We start from the raw sequence: 23,568 nt of genomic DNA on the forward strand, positions 1-23,568 counted from the left end.
CCCCCTCCATCAGAGGTATGGAGAGGGGGATGAGTATTCCAGCAGACAGGCTGGCCTATTGTACCAGTGCAGCCAGCCACTTCAAGGTTATGGTTATTTCCCAAAACTGTGGGGACATTACTGGCCCCTATAGTGGGGTTTCTAGTTGTAGCTAAGATAGCAGTATAGTATGTCTTATTGTCAGAGGTGCATTCTTGATATGTGGTGTAGCAGGAGCTGTGCATGGTAGCCTTCAATGTGTCACAAGGGCAAGTTGTAGTGCCCCCTCCGCTAGATATTCTAGGGGTTGACACACACCTCCATTTGAGGGAGTCACTAGGCAGGTATGCTGTGTGAGTGGAGCAGGACACAGTTGAGAGGTATTTATTTGGAGGGGAGGTCACATATCCCCCATAACAATCACAGGGCTTACCGTGCCGTTGTTGTATATATGTAAGGGCCTCACGTGGATTACTGAAACCGGTATGAACCTGGAATACCTGGCAAGGTCCAGAAGGGCCTGTAGTTGGAGTTCATCTCTGTAATAAAAGGAAAGGGTACTCTCAGGGAGAGAGTTACTCTCTGGATTGACTACTGTTAGGTACCTGTCTTACCAGTCGCTCTGGCAGCCATCTGGCTGCATCATGAGTTTGGGAAAAAACACAAACTGAGCCTCTTCCCCAGATTAACACTGGGTCTGGACCATGCCATGTGTTGTCTAATGGGTCTTTCCACTTAACCATGGCAAATTGTTTTTTGGAATCAGAATGCCAAAATCGATCAGCTGCTGATTTGTTCAGATCATCTAAATTTAAAAAATTCAAAATAAAGAGTGTGTGATTAAGAATGTTTCTAGGGGTGCCCTTAGTAGGGTACCATTCTCCCTTTTTTATTTTTTCAGTGGTGGTTTTTAAGGATAGGTGAGCTCTTTCAACTATTCCTTGTCCTTGAGGGTTATAGGGAATTCCAGTAATGTGTTTTATTTGTAATTTAAGACAGAAGTCTTGGAAGGCTTTGGATGTATAGCCAGGACCATTGTCTGTTTTTAGTTGTTTAGGCTTTCCAATTATAGAGAAACAGTGTAGTAGATGAGCTATGACATGCTTGGTAGCTTCGCCTGTTTGTAGGATGGCCAGTATAAATCCACTAAATGTATCTATACATACATGGATGTATTTTAAGTTACCGAATTCTGAATAATGAGTGACATCCATTTGCCAGATCATGTTGGGAACTAGTCCTCTTGGGTTAATTACTAAGTGAGGGACTGGTAGGTGTGTTACACAGGTCTGACATTGTTTGACTATTTGTCTTGCTTGTTCTCTAGTTATTTTAAGCATTAGTCTTAGAGTTTGAGCATTAAGATGATGTAAGGCATGAGTGGCTTGTGCTTGGGTTAGGTTTGTGTTTGTAGCTATGGCTATTGTTTTGGTTGCCATGTCAGCCATTTGGTTGCCCTGGGATAGGGGTCCTGGCAATCCAGAGTGAGCTCTAATATGTCCAAGAAAGAAGGGAGTTGATCTGTCATGTATTAATTGTTGGCATTGTAAAAATAACTTGGCTGTGTCTGACACATGTTTGATTTGTGCTACGGTCTCAAGTAGAGGTATTGAGTGAGCTAAGTATGCACTGTCGGTATAAATATTAAGAGCCTGATTAGGAAAGGCTGACAGCACCGCGATTAGGGCCTGTAATTCTACTAACTGAGCCGAGGTATGGCTGGTTTTGAATTTAACAGTGGTGTCAGCAAAGGTATATGGAGCAGTTCCTGTGGATGACCCATCAGTGAATACTAATAAGGCATTGTCTAAAGGTGTTTTACTGATGACATGAGGAAAGACAAAAGCATGTAACTTACAAAATTGGATAAGTTTGTTTGGCGGGTAATGATTATCTAAGTTACCAGCATAAGAGGCGCAAGCAATTGGCCACGTTTCAGTGTTTTGCATTAGCCAGTGTATTTGAGGCTTGGAATAAGGTTGTATGATTGTAGAGGGTTCAACGCCAAAATATTTTTTGCTATTGTCTCTCCCTAGAATAATTAAATCTGCTATGGCATCATAATAGGGGAGTAATACCTTTTTGGGTGATGAAGGCAAGTGGACCCACATAATAGGGTTATTTTGCCAGAATAAACCAGTAGGTGTTAGTGTTGTGTTAAATATTAAAAAGGTTAATGGCTGTGAATAGTCTATGTTAGTAACAGATTTCTCAGCAATGGCCGCCTCTACTTTATTAAGTGATAAAAGAGCTTCTTTTGATAACGACCTAAGGGACTTAGGGTTGGGGTCACCTCTCAGGGTGTCGAATAAAGGTTTTAAGTCTCCCGTGGTGAGTTTTAAGTATGGCCGGAGCCAATTTATGTCTCCAAGGAGCTTTTGGAAGTCATTAAGGTTTTGTAACTGATCTTTACGGATAACGGCCTTTTGTTGGGTAATTTTAGGTCCATTTGAAAACCTAGATATGTATAAGGGTCTTGTAGTTCTATTTTTTCTGGAGCTATTTGTAACCCTGCTGTGGTTAGTTCTTGTCTGAGTTGAGCAAAACACTGTAGAACTTGTTCTCCCATTTTTCCTGCTATGAGGATATCATCCATGTAATGTATAATGTATATTTGTTTCCATGTCTCTCTAACTGAGTGTATGGCTGTAGCCACATATTTTTGACACAAGGTGGGACTGTTGGCCATACCTTGAGGTAACACTTTCCATTGGTATCGCTTCATTGGTTCTTTAAAATCTATAGATGGTAAGCTAAAGGCGAATCGTTTTGGTCAGTAGGATGAAGGGGAATTGTAAAAAAGCAATCTTTAAGGTCTATGATAATTTTAAAATATCCGTGAGAGATTGCTAGCGGAGAGGGTAGTCCGGGCTGCAAGGCACCCATGAGGATCATAGTAGCGTTTACTGCCCTTTAATCTTGTAAGAGTCTCCACTTACTGGACCTTTTTTTGATAACAAATATGGGTGTATTCCAGGGAGAGTTACTTTCTGCAATATGCCCTGCCATTAGCTGTTCCTGCACTAACTGTTGGGCCGCAATTAGCTTTTCATTAACTAAAGGCCATTGATCAACCCAAACAGGCTCATCCGACTTCCATGTTATGGGGTCAGCGCACTTTTGGGGTGCAGGCATGTCAATGGCCAAAGCTAAAAATTTCCAAACCCCTTTGTGTTAGATTGTCCTAAGGCTGGAATAGGCTGTTGAATGCCATTTTCCTTTTTTCCCAGTCCTTTTCCGGAGCTATAACCTTGGGCTAGCATTTGTGCAGTAACTATATCGTTAGGGCTGCACATCATAATTTTCATCTGGGAGAGTAGGTCTCGGCCCCAAAGATTAACAGGCAATTGAGGGATAATAAATGGTTTAATGAGACCTGAGTTATTTTCTTTATCTTTCCAGGTGAGGTATTTAGAGCTTTGTCTGGGATTACTGCTTTGCCCAATTCCTCTTAAGTTAGTTAAAGTCTCTGTGGTAGGCCAGTGAGAGGGCCAGTCCTCTTGTTTGATGATGGTTACATCAGCCCCTGTATCTATTAACCCTGTAAACAACTTGCCATCTAGCCACAAGGTCAGGGAGGGCTTTGGATTAGTAATTGGCTGTACCCAATATATGTCTGAAGATCCAAAACCTCCCGTTCCTCTGTTAGGATGTTGGATTTTATTAGTAGTTTTAACCAAAGGCAATAGGATTAACTGTGCTATTCTATCCCCTTGAGGAACAGTAATGATACTGTTAACAGCCCCGGCCATAATTTTAATTTCTCCAATATAATCGTTATCGATTACTCCTGGAAAGACTTGTAGACCTTCATGGTGACACTGCTTCTTCCCAGGATTAATCCAAAGGTATCAGGAGGCAAAGGCCCATATATTCCAGTGCCTAAAGCTTGTGCTCCCATCTCAGGCGTTAATACTGTGTGGGAGGTGGAACAGAGGTCTAGTCCTGCACTTCCTGGGGTTGCTCTGCTAAGTTGTGAAATGGATTGTTGGTTGGTACAAAACTGACTGCCCCATAAGCTTGTTTCGGGGCCTGGGGCTGGCCCCTCATCCCGTTTCCCTGTTGGGATGGTAAAGGATTTCCCTGACTGTCAGTTTTAGATTTACATTCATTACCCCAATGTTTTCCTCTTTTACACCTTGGGCAAAGGCCTGGAACCTTTGCTTCGGAGTTTTATTTTATTTTATTTTATTTTATTTTACTTTAAGTTCTAGGGTACATGTGCATAACGTACAGGTTTGTTACATATATATACTTATGCCATGTTGGTGTGCTGCACCCATCAACTCGTCAGCACCAATCAATTCATCATTTATATCATGTATATCTCCCCAATGCAATCCCTCCCTCCTCCCCCCTCCCCATGATAGGCCCCAGTGTGTGATGTTCCCCTTCCCGAGTCCAACTGATTTCATTGTTCAGTTCCCACCTATGAGTGAGAACATGTGGTGTTTGGTTTTCTGTTCTTGTGATAGTTTGCTAAGAATGATGGTTTCCAGCTGCATCCATGTCCCTACAAAGGACTCAAACTCATCCTTTTTTATGGCTGCATAGTATTCCATGGTGTATATGTGCCACATTTTCTTAATCCAGTCTGTCACAGATGGACATTTGGGTTGATTCCAAGTCTTTGCTATTGTGAATAGTGCCGCAATAAACATACGTGTGTGTGTGTCTTTGTAGTAGAGTAATTTATAATCCTTTGGGTATATACCCAGTAGTGGGATGGCTGGGTCATATGGTACATCTAGTTCTAGATCCTTGAGGAATCGCCATACTGTTTTCCATAATGGTGGAACTAGTTTACAATCCCACCAACAGTGTAAAAGTGTTCCTATTTCTCCACATCCTCTCCAACACCTGTTGTTTCCTGACTTTTTAATGATTGCCATTCTAACTGGTGTGAGATGGTATCTCATTGTGTTTTTGATTTACATTTCTCTGATGGCGAGTGATGATGAGCATTTTTTCATGTGTCTGTTGGCTGTATGAATGTCTTCTTTTGAGAAATGTCTGCTCATATCCTTTCCCCACGTTTCGATGGGGTTGTTTGTTTTCTTCTTGTATATTTGTTTGAGTTCTTTGTAGGTTCTGGATATTAGCCCTTTGTCAGATGAGTAGGTTGCAAAAATTTTCTCCCATTCTGTAGGTTGCCTGTTCACTCTGATGGTAGTTTCTTTTGCTGTGCAAAAGCTCTTTAGTTTAATTAGATCCCATTTGTCAATTTTGGCTTTTGCTGCCGTTGCTTTTGGTGTTTTAGACATGAAGTCCTTGCCCATGCCTATTTCCTGAATGGTACTACCTAGATTTTCTTCTAGGGTTTTTATGGTATTAGGTCTAACATTTAAGTCTCTAATCCATCTTGAATTAATTTTCGTATAAGGAGTAAGGAAAGGATCCAGTCTCAGCTTTCTACTTATGGCTAGCCAATTTTCCCAGCACCATTTATTGAATAGGGAATCCTTTCCCCATTTCTTGTTTGTCTCAGGTTTGTCAAAGATCAGATGGCTGTAGATGTGTGGTATTATTTCTGAGGAGTCTATTCTGTTCCATTGGTCTATATCTCTGTTTTGGTAACAGTACCATGCTGTTTTGATTACTGTAGCCTTGTAGTATAGTTTGAAGTCAGGTAGCGTGACTAGTATTCTCTGATGGTTGTTTGTATTTCTGTGGGGTCAGTGGTGATATCCCCTTTATCATTTTTTATTGCGTCTATTTGATTCCTCTCTCTTTTCTTCTTTATTAGTCTTGCTAGCAGTCTGTCAATTTTGTTGATCTTTTCCAAAAACCAACTCCTGGATTCATTGATTTTTTTGGAGGGTTTTTTGTGTCTCTATCTCCTTCAGTTCTGCTCTGATCTTAGTTATTTCTTGCCTTCTGCTAGCTTTTGAATGTGTTTGCTCTTGCCTCTCCAGTTCTTTTAATTGTGATGTTAGAGTGTCAATTTTAGATCTTTCCAGCTTTCTCTTGTGGGCATTTAGTGCTATAAATTTTCCTCTACACACTGCTTTAAATGTGTCCCAGAGATTGTGGTATGTTGTATCTTTGTTCTCATTGGTTTCAAAGAACATCTTTATTTCTGCTTTCATTTCGTTATGTACCCAGTAGTCATTCAGGAGCAGGTTGTTCAGTTTCCATGTAGTTGAGCGGTTTTGATTTTCTTAGTCCTGAGTTCTAGTTTGATTGCACTGTGGCCTGAGAGACAGTGTGTTATAATTTCTGTTCTTTTACATTTGCTGATGAGTGCTTTACTTCCAATTATGTGGTCAATTTTGGAATAAGTGCGATGTGGTGCTGAGAAGAATGTATATTCTGTTGATTTGAGGTGGAGAGTTCTATAGATGTCTCTTAGGTCCGCTTGGTGCAAAGATGAGTTCAATTCCTGGATATCCTTGTTAATTTTCTGTCTCATTGATCTGTCGAATGTTGACAGTGGAGTGTTGAAGTCTCCCATTATTATTGTATGGGAGTCTAAGTCTCTTTGTAAGTCTCTAAGGACTTGCTTTATGAATCTGGATGCTCCTGTATTGGGTGCATATATATTTAGGAGAGTTAGCTCTTCCTGTTGAATTGATCCTTTTACCATTATGTAATGTCCTTCTTTGTCTCTTTTGATCTTTGATGGTTTAAAATCTGTTTTATCAGAGACTAGGATTGCAACCCCTGCTTTTTTTTTGTTCTCCATTTGCTTGATAGATCTTCCTCCATCCCTTTATTTTGAGCCTATGTATGTCTCTGCATGTGAGATGGGTCTCCTGAATAGAGCAGACTGATGGGTCTTGACTCTTTATCCAGTTTGCCAGTCTGTGTCTTTTAATTGGAGCATTTAGTCCATTTACATTTAAGGTTAATATTGTTATGTGTGAACTTGCTCCTGTCATTATGATATTAACTGGTTATTTTGCTCGTTAGTTGATGCAGTTTCTTCCTAGCCTCGATGGTCTTTACATTTTGGCATGTTTTTGCAATGGCTGGTACCGGTTGTTCCTTTCAATGTTTAGGGCTTCCTTCAGGGTCTCTTGTAAGGCAGGCCTGGTAGTGAGAAAATCTCTCAGCATTTGCTTATCAGTAAAGAATTTTATTTCTCCTTCACTTATGAAACTTAGTTTGTCTGGATATGAAATTCTGGGTTTAAAATTCTTTTCTTTAAGAACGTTGAATATTGGCCCCCACTCTCTTCTGGCTTGTAGAGTTTCTGCTGAGAGATCTGCTGTTAGTCTGATGGGCTTCCCTTTTTGGGTAACCCGACCTTTCTCTCTGGCTGCCCTTAAGATTTTTTCCTTCATTTCAACTTTGGTGCATCTGGCAATTATGTGTCTTGGAGTTGCTCTTCTGGAGGAGTATCTTTGTGGCGTTTTCTGTATTTCCTGAATTTGAATGTTGGCCTGCCCTACTAGGTTGGGGAAGTTCTCCTGGATGATATCCTGAAGAGTGTTTTCCAAGTTGGTTCCATTTTCCCCCTCACTTTCAGGCACCCCAATCAGACGTAGATTTGGTCTTTTTACATAATCCCATACTTCTTGCAGGCTTTGTTCATTTCTTTTTCTTCTTTTTTCTTTTGGTTTCTCTTCTCGCTTCATTTCATTCATTTGATCCTCAATCGCTGATACTCTTTCTTCCAGTTGATCGAGTCAGTTACTGAAACTTGTGCATTTGTCACGTATTTCTCGTGTCATGGTTTTCATCTCTGTCATTTCGTTTATGATCTTCTCTGCATTAATTAGTCTAGCTGTCAATTCTTCCACTCTTTTTTCAAGATTTTTAGTTTCTTTGCACTGGGTATGTAATTCCTCCTTTAGCTCTGAGAAGTTTGATGGACCGAAGCCTTCTTCTGTCATCTCGTCAAAGTCATTCTCTGACCAGCTTTGATCCGTTGCTGGCGATGGGCTGCGCTCCTTTGGAGGGGGAGATGCGCTCTTATTTTTTGAATTTCCAGCTTTTCTGCCCTGCTTCTTCCCCATCTTTGTGGTTTTATCTGTCTCTGTTCTTTGATGATGGTGACGTACTGATGGGGTTTTGGTATAGGTGTCCTTCCTGTTTGATAGTTTTCCTTCTGACAGTCAGAAGGACTGTCTGTTGGTCTGTTGGAGATTGCTTGAGGTCCACTCCAGACCCTGTTTGCCTGGGTATCAGCAGCAGAGGTTGCCGACGATAGAATATTGCTGAACAGCAAGTGTACCTGTCTGATTCTTCCTTTGGAAGTTTCCTCTCAGGGGTGTACTCCACCCTGTGAAGTGTGGGGTTTCAGACTGCCCCTAGTGGGGAATGTCTCCCAGCTAGGCTACTCAGGGGTCAGGGACCCACCTGAGCAGGCAGTCTGTCCGTTCTCAGATCTCAACCTCCGCATTGGGAGATCCACGGTTCTCCCCAAAGCTGTCAGACAGAGTTGTTCACGTCTGCACCGGCCCCCGCTGCTTTCCCTATTGGTCTTCAGCTGTGCGCTGTCCCCAGAGGTGGAGTCTACCGAGACAGGCAGGCTTCCTTGAGCTGCTGTGAGCTCCACCCAGTTCGAGCTTCCCAGCGGCTTTGTTTACCTACTTAAGCCTCAGCAATGGCGGGCGCCCCTCCCCCAGCCTCGCTGCTGCCTTGCGGATAGATCGCTGCAGACTGCTGTGTTAGCAGTGAGGGAGGCTCCGTGGGCGTGGGACCCTTCCGGCCAGGTGTGGGATATATTCTCCTGTTGTGCCTGTTTGTTTAAAGCGCAGTATTGGGGTGGGAGTTACCCGATTTTCCAGGTGTTGTGTGTCTCAGTTCCCCTGGCTAGGGAAACAGATTCCCTTCCCCCTTGCACTTCCAGGTGAGGCGATGCCTCGCCCTGCTTCAGCTCTCGCTGGTCAGGCTGCAGCAGCTGACCAGCACCGATTGTCCAGCACTCCCTAGTGAGATGACCCCAGTACCTCAGTTGAAAATGCAGATATCACCAGTCTTCTGTGTCGCTCGTGCTGGGAGTTGGAGACTGGAGCTGTTCCTATTCGGCCATCTTGCTCCGCCCCCTCTACTTCGGAGTTTTTATTTGAATCCCCGTGGCAATCTTTTGCAAAATGTCCCCTTTTGCTACATTTAAAACACCCTCCTTTTTCTTTGTTCTTATTATTAAGGAAGTCTTTTACGGTTTGTCCACTGAAAGCTGCGGCCATTGCTAAACCCTGTTGATAGGAGGGCCCAATGTCTGAACTGAGACGGATATATCCAGTTAAGTCTGTTTTCTTTCTATAAGGTCGGATTGCCGCTTGACAAGCTGGATTGGCATTTTCATGAGCCAATTGTTTAACATAATCTACACCCGCCTCGGCATTACCAAAAATCCTTCCTGTGGTTGTTATGAGCCTATGTACAAAATATGCGAACAGCTCATCAGGTCCCTGCTTGACTCCAGTGAGCGAAGCTCCTGGGTCTCCTTTAACAGGGAGTTTCCTCCTGGCTTTTGTAGCGGCCGCCTGGATTTGTGAAAATAGTCCAGGGTCGTATTGCATCTGAGCATCGGTGTCGGTATAATTACCCGAGCCAGTTAACATATCAAAGTCCCAACCGTTTCCTGCCTGTTGGTTTCTTTTGGCTGTACCTCTGCAATTTTCAAAAACCTCCAATATCCAAATCAAATGATCTCCCCCTGAGAGGACTGCTCTGACTAGTGTGTTCCAATCTATTGGAGTAAGCCAGGTATCGGCCACAGACTCTACTATAGCAAGAGTGTATGGAGCAGTAGCTCCATATTGAGAAACAGCAGTTTTTAATTCTTTTATGACAGTGAAATCAAATCCGTTATGATGCCTCCAGGCCTGACCCTGTCCATCTACAGTTTCAGTTACCGGGAAGATATCTTTAGGGGAGGATTCTTCCCTGTCTCGGCTAGTAGAAAATCTTCCTTTTGGGACATGTTGTCTGGGCCACGGAGGTGGGCGAGGGAAGCCTCCCATATTCTCTGAATTAGTTACACTCTCATTTCCTGTTTTTAATTTTTGCAGCCTAGTGATTAGTGACTGATGTAACTCTTCTAGCTTAATTTGCTCTTCAAGCTCAGCGATTTTTTCTTTGAGTTCCTCTTTTGGATTGACTACCGCCATTACGTTGGGTGCAGAAGCGCCACGTGTCCCGTTATAGGGAGGCGGACGCAAAAAAAAGGGAGGCCAGTTAGGATTATGATGTCTAGCTGCCTCTTCCTCTAAGTCATCCCAGTTTACATCTGAAAGGTCAGGATTGTCATTACTTTTATCTTTTTGTGATGTTTGCAGAATTGGGTATTTTTTGGGCCTTTACTCGCCTAGCATCACTTTGTCTTTTACAGAAGGAGCCTTGGCCCCCTCATCATCACTTTCAAGAGAAAAAAGATCTACTTCTTTGTCTGGTGGGGGGCTCCCGAGGTCGGTCTGAGAACTGACCTTTAAAATCTCCTCAGTCTGGGCGACCACAGCCATTACTTGTGGATCGGCCTCCTTTTTATCTATTAGATCCTTGATTAAATTCCAATAAGAAAAGGTGATTACAGGAATTTTTTCTGGCCCAAAGGTATTATAATAATCTTGAAAGGCGTCTCCCACCCTCCGCCATCTTTTTATATCAATGGTTCCTTCCTCTGGGAACCAAGGGCAGGTATCTTTCACAAAATCAAAAAATCTAAATAAGTCACCACTTTTAACCTTTACTCCCCATGTCTTTAAAGCCTCTTTTAATTGTCCTACGTAGATTTGATGCTGTCTTAATTCTTGTCCCATTTCGGGTGCGTAACTTACCCACAAGTCTGACGCAGCAGGCTCCCACGACGGCCGGAGGGATTTTTCTTTCATTTTAGTCGCCGGACTTCCTATGCGCCCTCTTCCTCACATAGTTCCCTAGTATCCAAGCACCGCGTTTGGGCGCCACGTGTCCTGTCCAGCGGGATCGTTAACACAGACCTTGGAGGAGGGGGTGGGAATTTAGAGAGACAAGAGACACAAGAAATGGAGACAAGACTGTATCCTGATCAAGTCTCGTTTATTGAGGGCGTTGGTACAGCTTATATAGGCTGGTAAGAAAGAGGAAGTGTGGCCGAGCAGGCGGGGAGGAGAATAATGAGAGACGTCACCAGGCGCTTGCTCGGTAGACTTAGTCTTTCCCAGGTGCGGGAAGTTATCTACGGGCGCATGGGAAAAGTTTGCGCGCGCAGGAAAAGTTGATGATGAAGAACCAGGAAGTGCGCCATCTTGTCTCCGCCATGCGGAGCTTAAGCAACAGAGGCCGTGGCAATTTCCGGGCCTCACGGCTCCGGACAGAATTTCATTCCTGATTTGGATCTCTGTTTGTCTGTTACTGGTGTATAAGAATGCTTGTGATTTTTGCACATTAATTTTGTATCCTGAGACTTTGCTGAACTTTCTTCTCAGCTTAAGGAGATTTTGGGCTGAGACAATGGGGTTTTCTAAATAGACAATAATGTCATCTGCAAACAGGGACAATTTGATTTCTTCTTTTCCTAACTGAATACCCTTTATTTCTTTCTCTTGCCTGATTGCCCTAGCCAGAACTTCCAACACTATGTTGAATAGGAGTGGTGAGAGAGGGCATCCCTGTCTTGTGCCAGTTTTCAAAGGGAATTTTTCCAGTTTTTGCCCATTCAGTATGATATTGGCTGTGGGTTTGTCATAAATAGCTCTTAGTATTTTGAGATACATTCCATCAATACCAAATTTATTGAGCGTTTTTAGCATGAAGGGCTGTTGAATTTTGTCAAAGGCCTTTTCTGCATTTATTGAGATAATCGTGGTTTTTGTCTTTGGTTCTGTTTATATGCTGGATTACATTTATTGATTTGCGAATGTTGAACCAGCCTTGCATCCCAGGGATGAAGCCCACTTGATCATGGTGGATAAGCTTTTTGATGGCTTCTGGATTTGGTTTGCCAGTATTTTATTGAGAATTTCTGCATCGATGTTCATCAGGGATATTGGTCTAAAATTCTCTTTTTCTGTTGTGTCTCTGCCAGGCTTTGGTATCAGGATGATGTTGAACTCATAAAATGAGTTAGGGAGGATTCCCTCCTTTTCTATTGATTGGAATAGTTTCAGAAGGAATGGTACCAGCTCCTCCTTGTACCTCTGGTAGAATTCAGCTGTGAATCCATCTAGTCCTGGACATTTTTTGGTTGGTAGGCTATTAATGATTGCCTCAATTTCAGAGCCTGCTATTGGTCTATTCAGGGATTCAACTTCTTCCTGGTTTAGTCTTGGAATAGTGTAAGTGTCCAGGAAATTATCCATTTCTTCTAGATTTTCTAGTTGATTTGCGTAGAGGTGTTTATAGTATTCTCTGATGGTAGTTTGTATTTCTGTGGGGTCGGTGGTGATATCCCCTTTATCATTTTTTATTGTGTCTATTTGATTCTTCTCTGTTTTCTTCTTTATTAGTCTTGCTAGCGGTCTGTCAATTTTTTTGATCTTTTCAAAAAACCAACTCCTGGATTCATTGATTTTTTTTGGAGGGTTTTTTGTGTCTCTATCTCCTTCAGTTCTGCTCTGGTCTTAGTTATTTCTTGCCTTCTGCTAGCTTTTGAATGTGTTTGCTCTTGCTTCTCTAGTTCTTTTAATTGTGTTGTTAAAGTGTCAATTTTAGATCTTTCCTGCTTTCTCTTGTGGGCATTTAGTGCTATAAATTTCCCTCTACGCACTGCTTTAAATGTGTCCCAGAGATTCTAGTATGTTGTATCTTTGTCTCATTAGTTTCAAAGAACATCTTTGTGTCTGCCTTCATTTTGTTATGTACCCAGTAGTCATTCAGGTGCAGGTTATTCAGTTTCCATGTAGTTGAGTGGTTTTGACTGAGCTTCTTAGTCCTGAGTTCTAGTTTGATTGCACTGTGGTCTGAGAGACAGTTTGTTATAATTTCTGTTTTTGTACATTTGCTGAAGAGTGCTTTACTTCCCATTATGTGGTCAATTTTGGAATAAGTGTGATGTGGTGCTGAGAAGAATGTATATTTTGTTGATTTGAGGTGGAGAATTCTGTAGATGTCTATTAGGTCCGCTTGGTGCAGAGATGAGTTCAATTCCTGGATATCCTTGTTAACTTTCTGTCTCGTTGATCTGTCTAATGTTGACAGTGGGGTGTTGAAGTCTCCCATTATTATTGTATGGGAGTCTAAGTCCCTTTGTAAGTCTCTAAGGACTTGCTTGATGAATCTGGATGCTCCTGTATTGGGTGCATATATATTTAGAATGTTAGATCTTCCTGTTGAATTGATCCCTGTACCGTTATGTAATGGCCTTCTTTGTCTGTTTTCATCTTTGATGGTTTAAAGTCTGTTTTTTCAGAGACTAGGGTTGCAACCCCTGCTTTTTTTTGTTCTCCATTTGCTTGATAGATCTTCCTCCATCCCTTTATTTTGAGCCTATGTATGTCTCTGCATGTGAGATGGGTCTCCTGAATAGAGCAGACTGATGGGTCTTGACTCTTTATCCAGTTTGCCAGTCTGTGTCTTTTAATTGGACCATTTAGTCCATTTACATTTAAGCTTAACATTGTTATGTGTGAAGTTGATCCTGCCATTATGATATTAACTGGTTATTTTGCTCGTTAGTTGATGCAGTTTCTTCCTAGCCTCGATGGTCTTTACATTTTGGCATGTTTTTGCAATGGCTGGTACCATTTGTTCCTTTCCATGTTTAGTGCTTCCTTCAGGGTCTTTTGTAAGGCAGGCCTTGTGGTGAGAAAATCTCTAAACATTTGCTTCTCTGTAAAGGATTTTATTTCTCCTTCACTTATGAAACTTAGTGTGTCTGGATATGAAATTCTGGGTTTAAAATTCTTTTTTTTAAGAATGTTGAATATTGGCCCCCACTCTCTTCTGGCTTGTAGTGTTTCTACCGAGAGATCTGCTGTTAGTCTGATGGGCTTCCCTTTGTGGGTAACCCGACCTTTCTCTCTGGCTGCCCTTAAGATTTTTTCCTTCATTTCAACTTTTATGAATCTGGCAATTATGTGTCTTGGAGTTGCTCTTCTGGAGGAGTATCTTTGTGGTGTTTTCGGTATTTCCTGAATTTGAATGTTGGCCTGCCCTACTAGGTTGGGGAAGTTCTCCTGGATGATATCCTGAAGAGTGTTTTCCAACTTGGTTCCATTTTCTCCCTCACTTTCAGGCACCCCAATCAGATGTAGATTTGGTCTTTTTACATAATCCCATACTTCTTGCAGGCTTTGTTCATTTCTTTTTCTTCTTTTTTCTTTTGGTTTCTCTTCTCGCTTCATTTCATTCATTTGATCCTCAATCGCTGATACTCTTTCTTCCAGTTGATCGAGTGGGTTACTGAAGCTTGTGCATTTGTCACGTATTTCTCGTGTCATGGTGTTCATCTCTGTCAGTTCGTTTATGGCCTTCTCTGCATTAATTTTTCTGGTTATCAATTCTTCCACTTTTTTCAAGATTTTTAGTTTCTTTGTGCTGGGTACATAATTCCTCCTTTAGCTCTGAGATGTTTGATGGTCTGAAGCCTTCTTCTCTCATCTTGTCAAAGTCATTCTCCTTCCAGCTTTGATCCGTTGCTGGTGATGAGCTGCGCTCCTTTGGAGGGGGAGATGCGCTCTTATTCTTTGAATTTCCAGCTTTTCTGCCCTGCTTTTTCCCCATCTTTGTGGTTTTATCTGCCTCTGGTCTTTGATGATGGTGACGTGCTGATGGGATTTTCGTGTGGGTGTCCTTACTGTTAGTTTTTCTTCTAACAGTCAGTACTCTCAGCTGTAGGTCTGTTGGATATTGTTTGAAGTCCACTCCAGACCCTGTTTGCCTGGGTGTCAGCAGCAGAGGCTGCAGAAGATAGAATACTGCTGAACAGCGAGTGTACCTGTCTGATTCTTGCTCTGGAAGCTTCCTCTCAGGGGTGTACTGCACCGTGTGTGGTGTGGGATGTCAGTCTGCCCCTACTGGGGGATGTCTCCCTGTTAGGCTACTGGGGTCAGGGACCCACTTGAGCAGGCAGTCTGTCCATTCTCACATCTCAACCTCCATGTTGGGAGATCCACTGCTCTCTTCAAAGCTGTCAGACAGAGTCCTTTGCGTCTGCAGAGGTTTCTGCTGCTTTTTGTTGTTGTTGTTTAGCTGTGCCCTGCCCTCAGAGGTGGAGTCTACAGAGACTGGCAGGCCTCCTCGAGCTGCTGTGAGCTCCACTCTGTTCGAGCTTCCCAGGGCTTTGTTTACCTACTTAAGCCTCAGCAATGGTGGGCGCCCATTCCCCAGCCTGGGTGCTGCCTTGCAGTTAGATCGTAGAGTGCTGTGCTAGCAATGAGGAAGGCTCCGTGGGCGTGGGACCCTCCCGTCCAGGTGTGGGATATAATCTCCTGGTGTGTCCGTTTGCTTATAGCACAGTATTGGGGTGGGAGTTACCCAATTTTCCAGGTGTTGTGTGTCTCAGTTCCCCTGGGTAGGAAAAGGAATTCCCTTCCCCCTTGCGCTTCCCAGGTGAGGCGATGCCTCACCCTGGTTCAGCTCTCGCTGGTCGGGCTGCAACACCTGACCAGCACCGATTGTCTGGCACTCCCTAGTGAGATAAACCCAGTACCTCAGTTGAAAATGCAGAAATCACCTGTCTTCCGTGTCGCTCGCACTGGGAGCTGGAGACTGGAGCTGTTCCTATTCAGCCATCTTGCTCCATGCAGGATGATTTATTTCTATTTCTGTTACTATGTCTCCTTTGTAGACTGACCTTTATTTATTTATTTATTTAAAATCAATATGTAGTGTTTTTCTCTTGTAACAATATTTGACTTAAAGTCTCTTTTGTCTCAGTATAGCCACCCTGGCATTCTTTAGGTTACTATCCTCTTCTCTCATTTCAATTTCAACCTTTGTGTGTTTGTATCTAAAGAGAGTGTCTTATAGACTATATATAGTTGGATCATATATTTGTATTTATTTTGCCAATTCCTTTTTCTTTTCTTTGTTTTTTTTTTCTTCTTTTTTTTTTTTTTTTGATACAGAATCTTACTGTGTCACCCAGGCTGGGGTGCAGTGGTGTGATCTTGACTCTCTGCAACCTCAGCCTCCAGGGTTCAAACAATTCTTCTGCACACCATGACGTCTGGCTAATTTTTTTTTTTTTTTTTCTTTAGTAGAGACAGGGTCTCACCATATTGGCCAGGCTGGTCTCAAACTCCTGACCTCATGATCTGCCTGCCTCGGCCTTCCAAAGTGCTGGGATTACAAGTGTGAGCCACCATGCCCAGCCTATTTTGACAATTTCTGTCTTTTAGTTGGGAGTTTAGTTTATTTACATTTAGAGTCAATGATAAACTGATAAAGGACTTATGCCATTTTGCTAGTTATTTCCCATATGTATTACATCTTTTTTGTTTTCAGTTTTTCTGTGTGTGCCTTTTTTTGTGTTTTTTTTCTAATGTGCCATTTTAATTCATTTTGTATTTCTTTGTATTCATTATTTACCTAGTGTTAATACTTGGAATTGCAATTAACATCTTGAATTTATAACAATCTAGCTTGCATTAATACCAACTGAGCCTTAATGTTATATAAAAACTCTGGTCCTATATAGCTTTTTCCCTGTCCTTTTTCTTCTTATTGTCACATGTTATGCCTTTGTAAATTGTGTGCACATTACCATATATTTATAATTATTGTTTTATGTATTTGTCTTTTAAATCATATAGAAAAAAGCACATAAAAGCCAAGAATACAATAAGACTGGCTTTTGCATTTACTTACAGTAGTTACTTTTACCATTTGAATTTTTTGTATGTTTGGATTGCAGTTACCGTCTAGTGTCCTTTTGTTTCAACCTTTAGGACTTCCTTTTGCATTTCTTATAGGACAGGTCTAGTACTAATAAATTCTCTCAGATTCTGTTGATCTAGGAATGTTTTAATTTCTCCTTCATTTTTGAAAGGCAGTTTTGCCAAATGTAGAATTTTTGATATATATATTTTTTCTTTTGGCACTTTAAAGGTGCCATTATCCTACTGCCTCTGGCCTTCATGGTTTCTAGTAAAAGACTGGCTGTTAATCTTATTTCAGATCCTTTGTACATGGTTAGTCCCTTATCTCTTGCTACTTTCAAGATTCTTTGTCTTTTGACAATTTATTATTTCTCTCAGTTTGAAGTTCTTTGAGGTTATCCTAATTATAGTTTCTTGAGAGTCTTGGACATAGGGATTCATGTCTTTCATCAGTTTGGAAGGTCTTCAGACATTATTTCTTCAGATATTTTTTGGTTCCATTTTCTCCTCTTTGTCAGCAACTCTTGTTATTAACTTTTGGTATGCTTGATGTTGTCTCATGGATCTCTTAGGCACTGTCCATTTTTCCCCATTTTTCTCTGCTCCACAGAATGAGTAACCTCCATCAGTGTCTTCAATTTTGCTGATTCTTTGTTCTCTTTGAGCTCCAATCTGTTATTAAATCCTTTCACTGATTTTAAAAAATTTTAGTTTGTGTACTTGTCAGCTCCAGACAGTCCTAATTACCTTTTTATAATTTTGTTCTCTAATTTAATATTTTGTATTTGGCACAGCATCATTCTCCTGGTTTCTCTTAGTTCTTTGTCTGGTTTCATTTAGCTCTTTGAGCATATTTAGAACAGTTGATTTCAATTCTTTATCTAGTAAGACCAATATCAAAGGTGTCTTTGAGGACAGGTTTTATTCATTTCTTTTTTCTGTGTATCTGTGGGTCATATTATCTTCTTTGCATTCCTCATAATTTTTTATTGAAAACTGAGCATTTTGAATATTAAAATGTGCTAATTCTAGAAATCAGATTCTTTTCCCCAGAATTTGTTGTTGCTGTTTATTTTGCATTGTTTGTTTATTTTGTGACTTTTCTAAACTATTTTTGTACAGTCAGTGTTCTTTGTTGTACATGGTCACTGAAACCTCTGTTCTGTTAGTGGTCAGTTTGTGATTTGACAGAGATTTCTTTAAATGCCCAGAGCCAAAACAAAACAAAAAACTCTTCTGGTCTTGGCATTATCGGCCCTGTTTTAGGGCGTTCCTGTAATGGTTTGCCAGGCCATTTACATCTCTGTGTAAAACTTTATTTCCTGCTTACACTGAGCCTGAAGGTCAACCAGACATGAAAGCTTAGGTTCCTCTCAGGTTTTTTCTGAGCATGCATATTGCACTGGCCTTGCACATGACCTCAATTCCCTGGCTTATGCAGGAGCTTTTCAAACCCCTTATCCCTACCCCTGGCCCCCATATATTTCCTTCCCAGTTTTTCCATTTGCAGTTTTATCAGTCCATCTACTGCTTTTCTCATCTGGCTGCTGTGGCCTGATAATTGCCTTTAAATGCTTTCAACAAGCACTTCCTGGAAGAATAGCCCTAGCCCTGAGAAAGTTCCAAGGCAGGCAAAACAAAGACAAGCCTCTGAGGCACTTCTTCAGAGAGCTAGCACAGACAGATCAAACTACACAACTACAGTTCTCTGAAAATAAGGTGCATACTGTCCACTTTGGCATAGGCATCAGCAAGCCATACCAGGAATGTTCTGGGTGTACTAGGTTTTTAATTAGATTGGAGAATTCGAAAAGCTTGATGCTGACAGGGTTTTTTTCTTTCTTTTTTTTTTTTTTTGTTTGGGATGGAGTTTTGGAGTTACCTATTCCATTTTCAGCCTGTCTCCCACATCAATTTTTGAGTATTTACTCTGGCATAACAGATGTACCTAACCCATCTTGTCCTTTTCCTGCACTACCTCTGCCATTAGCCATTTCTCCAAAGGACATTGTTCTTTCTAGTGGAGGGTGGAATTTTAAAAGCAAGATCTGGGTGCTCATTGCTAAAGGTTGTCACTGCCTCAGACCCTCTCAATTGACAGAATTAGGAAATATACATACACGCACACAAATACACATGTGTACACCTATTTTTGTATTGGTCTATCTACACGTTTTTTAAACAATCAGTTTACATAGACATTTTCCAGTTTCAATGTTAACCCCATAGCCTTTCTGTTTTCCATCTTTGTAACTTCAACAATATTTATTTGCTCCTTCTCCCTGTTTGTATGCAATGGCATGATTTCAGCTCACTGCAACCTCTGCCTTCTGAGTTCAAGTGATTCTCCTACCTCAGCCTCCCAAGTAGCTGGGATTACAGGCATACACCATCACGCCTGGCTAATTTTTTATTTTTAGTATATACGGGGGTTTCTCCATGTTGATCACGCTGGTCTCGAACTCCTGACCTCAGGTGATCTGCCTGCCTTGGCCTAACAAAGTGTTGGGATTACAGATGTGAGCCACTACGCCTGTCCTGTATCTAACCTCTTAAACCTGCCAGTGCTACCTGTCTCCTCAGCTCTGGTTTGATCCCTTAGATCACCATTCCTGGAATTACCCATACTTGCTATATTAAATATTCAAATCAGATTTGATGTATTAAAACATTTTAGAAGTTAAAAGGGGCCATTTGACTAAGTCTTCTTATTTATGGAAAAACATCATTACTTTATGTAAGCTTAAAATAAAATTTCTGATCATTGGCAGTACAGTATCTGAACGTGTCTCTACAGGTTGTCAAACCACTACTTTGTCCATTAAGTTATAAGGACACTTATCCCATTCATGAAGGCAGAGCTTCCTAATCACTTCCTGAAGGCCATGCCTCTTCACACTATTGCAGTGGTATTAGATTTCAACATATGAAGTTGTGAAGGGCACAAACATTCAGACCATAGCACTAAGTATTTTATTCTACTGGATACTATCATAAATGGAATTATTTTCTGAATTTCCTTTTGAATTGTTCATTGTTGGAGTACTTTTTTTTTTTAAACTAATTGTTGTGCATTGGTTTTGCACTCTGCAACTTCGTCGAAACTGTGTGTTAGCTTGTAGATTTTTTGTGGATTATTTGCTAAGTAATGTTATCTGCAAATAGAGTAGTTTTACTTCTGCTTTTCAATTTGAATGTCTTTCATTTCTTTTTCTTGCCTATTTGCTCTGGGTAGAACTTTTAATACAGTGTTGAATTGCAGTGGTGAAAGCACTATCCTTTGCCTGTTTATGATCTTGGTGGGGGGGATCTTTTCGGTCTTTCACTATGGAGTATGTTACCTATGAGTTTTTCATATATGTACTTTATTATGTTGAGGAACAGGCAACAATCTTTGCTATTTGGCAGCCTCCTCTGGTGATACCAAAATAAGCAGGGTCTGGAGTGGACCTCCAGCAAACTCCAGCAGACCTGCAGCAGAAGGGCCTGACTGATAGAAGGAAAACTAACAAAGAGAAAGGAATAACATCAACATCAACAAAAAGGACATCCACTCAGAGACCCCATCCAAAGGTAAATAAATTACGAAGATGGGGAGAAACCAGCGCAAAAGGCTGACAATTCCAAAAACTGGAACACCTCTTCTCCTCCAAAAGATCACAACTCCTTGCCAGCAAGGGAACAAAACTGGATGGAGAATGCATTTGACAAATTGACAGAAGTAGGTTTCAGAAGGTGGGTAATAACTAACTACTCTGAGCTAAAGGAGCATTTTCTACCCAATGCAAGGAAGCTAAGAACCTTGAAAAAAGGTTAGACAAATTGCTTACTGGAATAACCAGGTTACAGAAGAACATAAGTCACCTGATGGAGCTGAAAAACACAACACAAGAACTTCGTGAAGCATACATAAGTATCAATAGCAGAATCGATCAAATGGAAGAAAGGATATAAGAGACTGAAGATCAAACTAATGAAATGAAGTGGGAAGACAAGATTAGAGAAAAAAGAATGAAAAGGAACAAATAAAGCCTCCCAAGAAATATAGGACTATGTGAAAATACCAAATCTGTGTTTGATTGGTTACCTGAAAGTGATGGAGAGAATGGAACCAAGCTGGGAAACACTCTTCAGGATATTATCCAGGAGAATTTTCCCAACCTAGCAAGAGAAGTCAACACTCAAATTCAGGAAATACAGATAACACCACAAAGATACTCCTCAACAAGAACAACCCAAGACACATAAGTGTCAGATTCACCAAAGTTGAAATGAAGGAAATCATTTTAAGGGCAGCTAGAGAGAAAGGTCAGATGACTCACAAAGGGAATTCCATCAGACCAACAGTAGATCTCTGCAGAAACACTACAAGCCAGAAGAGAGTGTGGGCCAATATTCAACATTCTTAAAGAAAAGAATTTTCAACCTGGAATTTCATATCCAGCCAAACTTAGCTTCCAGCCTAAGTAGAGGAGAAATAAAATCCTTTACAGACAAACAAATGCTGAGAGATTTTGTCACTACCGGGCCTGCCTTACAAGAGTTCCTGAAGGAAGCACTAAACATGGAAAGTAACAACCAGTATCAACCACTGCAACAACATACCACATTATAAAGGTTATCGACACTATGAAAAAACTGCATCAACTAATGGGCAAAATAACCAGCTAGCATCATAATGACAGGATCAAATTCACACATAACAATATTAACCTTAAATGTAAACAGGCTAAATGCCCCAATTAAAAGACACAGACTGGCAAATTGGATAAAAAGTCAACACCTGTCAGTGTGCTGTATTCAGGAGACCCATCTCATGTGCAGAGACACACATAGGCTCAAAATAAAGGGATGAAGGAATATTTACCAAGCAAATGGAAAGAAAAAAAAAAAAACAGGTGTTACAATCTTAGTCTCTGATAAAACATACTTTAAACCAACAAAGATCAAAAAAGACAAAGAAGGGCATTAGATAATGGTAAAGGGATCAATGCAACAAGAAGAGCTAACTACCCTAAATATATATGCACCCAATACACAGGAGCACCCAGATTCATAAAGCAAGTTCTTAGAGACCTACAAAGACACTTAGACTCCCACACAATAATAGTGGGAAACTTTAACAACCCACTGTCAGTATTAGACAGATCGAGACAGAAAATTAGCAGGGATATTCAGAACTTTAACTCAGCTCTGGACCAAGCAGACCTAATAGACATCTACAGAACTCTCCCTACCCAAATCAAGAGAATATACATTCTTCTCAGCACCACATCACATTTATTCTAACATTGACTACATAATTGGAAGTAAAACACTCCTCAGCAAATGCAAAAGAATGGAAAGAATAACAGTCTCTCAGACCACAGTGCAATCAAATTAGATATCAGTATTAAGAAACTTACTCAAAACTGCACAGTTACATGAAAACTGAACAACCTGCTCCTGAATGACTACTGGGTAAATGATGAAGTTAAGGCAGAAATAAAGAAGTTATTTGAAACCAATGAGAACAAAGACACAATGTACCAGAATCTCTGGGACACATTTAAAGCAGTGTGTAGAGGGAAATTTGCAGCACTAAATGCCCACAACAGAAAGCAAGAAATATCTAAAATAGACATCCTAGCATCACAAAAGAGCTAGAGAAGCAAGAGGAAACAAATTCAAAAGCTAGCAGAAGGCAAGAAATAACTAAGATCAGAGAAGGACTGATAGAGATACGAAAAACCCTTCAAAAAATCAATGAATCCAGGAGCTGGTTTTTGAAAAGATCAACAAAATAGAATAGCAAGAAGAATAAAGAAGAAAAGAGAGAAGAATCAAATAGATGCAATAAAAAATGATAAAGGGGATATCACCACTGATCCCATAGAAATACAAACTACTGTCAGAGAATACTATAAACACCTCTTCGCAAATAATCTAGAACATCTAGAAGAAATAGATAAATTCCTGGACATATACACTCTCCCAAGTCTAAAGCAGGAAGAAGTCGAATCCCTGAATGGACCAATAACAAGTTCTGAAATTGAAATTGAGGCAGTAAATAAAAGCCTACCAAGCAAAAAAGTCTAGGACCAGATGAATTCACAGCCAAATACTACCAGAGATACAAGGAGGAGCTGATACCATTCCCTCTGAAACTATTCCAAACAACAGAAAAAGAGGGAATCCTCTCTAACACATTTTATGAAGCCAGCATCGTCCTGATACCAAAACCTTGCAGGGACACAACAAATAAAGAAAATTTCAGGCCAATATCCCTGATGAACATTGACACAAAAGTCCTCAATAAAATACTGGCAAACTGAATCCAGCTGCACTTCAAAAAGCTTATCTACCATGCTCAAGTCAACTTCATCCCTGGGATGCAAGGCTGGTTCAGCATATGCAAATTACTAAACGTATTTCACGAAATAAACGGAACCAATGACAAAAACCACGTGATTATCTCAACAGGTGCAGAAAAGGCCTTTGAGAAAATTCAACACCCCTTCATGCTAAAAACTCTCAAAACACTAGGTATTGATGGAACATATCTCAAAATAATAAGAGCTATTTATGACAAACCCACAGCCAATATAATACTGAATGGGCAAAAACTGGAAGCATTTCCTTTGAAAACCAGCACAAGACAGGGATGCCCTCTCTCACCACTCCTATTCAACACAGTATTGGAAGTTCTGGCCAGGGCATTTGGGCAAGAGAAAGAAATGAAGCGTATTCAGATAGGAAAAGAGGAAGTCAAATTGTCTCTGTTTGCAGATGACATGATTGTATATTTAGAAAACCCCATTGTCTCAGCCCCAAATCTCCTAAAGCTGAAAAGCAACTTCAGGAAGGTCTCAGGATACAAAATTAATGTGCAAAAATCACAAGCATTCTTACACAC

General features: G+C 40.9%; 1 protein-coding gene across 7 annotated transcripts in view; it reads left to right on the plus strand.

The window, feature by feature from the left end:
* ZNF37A (zinc finger protein 37A) overlaps nucleotides 1-23,568 on the plus strand; it is a 46,406-nt gene that overhangs the window by 9,733 nt on the left and 13,105 nt on the right. The gene's annotated exons all lie outside the window — the stretch shown is intronic.

The sequence above is a fragment of the Trachypithecus francoisi genome, unplaced genomic scaffold (genome assembly GCF_009764315.1).
Source record: "Trachypithecus francoisi isolate TF-2019V2 unplaced genomic scaffold, Tfra_2.0 Lachesis_group9, whole genome shotgun sequence".
Lineage (NCBI taxonomy): Eukaryota > Metazoa > Chordata > Mammalia > Primates > Cercopithecidae > Trachypithecus > Trachypithecus francoisi.